Below are 1,035 nucleotides of genomic sequence, written 5' to 3'. Positions count from 1 at the left end.
TTGCCATGCAGACCTAGAATTTATAGGCTGAGATGATCAAATTAATTACATTTTTCCTTTTTTTTTTTTTCATGAGAATCTGTTCGCTTTACTTTTCAAAAGGATAATTGAGATTCTCTTATCTCCTACCTCCAGATAACATAACCTATGCACCGTCCAATATTGCCTCTGTACACTGTTGAGAATTTTAAAAAAAAAAAAATTAAACTTGACTTCTCGTCTTCAGCAGTGGGCAGAAACGTGTGGTGAATGTAAGGGACGTTTTGGGAAGGCAAATGGATGTCGTTTTTGGTGAATCAAATATGGATTTAAAGCTTATTAAGTCTAGTTTTAAATGACGCAAGTTTCAGGTTCATTGAAGTTTTCTAAAGAAAGTTATAGTTATTTTTTTAAAGGTTGCGCAGAAATAACGTCTGTTGTTTAAAATTCTATTCTGCACGTTTTTTTAATGGTTAATAGCTGATGTTTAGGTATATAAAAAGACTTGTAATCAGTTGTTATGTGTGAGGATATATGAAGTGAAAATATAGAAATAAAAGCTTTGAAGTTAACCCTTTCCTTCTTCCTCGTCTGTGTTAAGAATCCATACTTGTAACTTACCATAGCTTCCAACAAATTCGTATCAGAGCATTTGTTAAAATGACAACCAAAACTAGTATGACTTTCCGATACCCACAACTAACCAAAAAAAATTATGATTGATGGGCGCTACGCATGAAGGCCATAATTGGATCTCATGGATTATGTGACATTGTCAAGAAAGGATATGAAGATCCCGCAGATGAGAATACTGCCACCGTGGTTGCACTAGAAGCTTGGCAGCGAACAAAGAAGAAAGATCAAAGTGCACTCTCAATTATTCATCAAGGGTTAGATGATGACATGTTTGAGAAGATAGCCAATGCGACAAGAGCCAAGGATGCATGGGAAATTCTAAAGAATTTCGTGGTCGGAGTTGATAGAGTGAAGAAGGTGGGGCTCTATAGTCTAAGGATTGAGTTTGAATCGATTTTGATGAAGGAGAATGAGTCTATA

This window comes from Mangifera indica, chromosome 6, assembly GCF_011075055.1.
Source record: "Mangifera indica cultivar Alphonso chromosome 6, CATAS_Mindica_2.1, whole genome shotgun sequence".
NCBI lineage: Eukaryota > Viridiplantae > Streptophyta > Magnoliopsida > Sapindales > Anacardiaceae > Mangifera > Mangifera indica.
Note: the sequence above shows the minus strand (reverse complement) of the source record.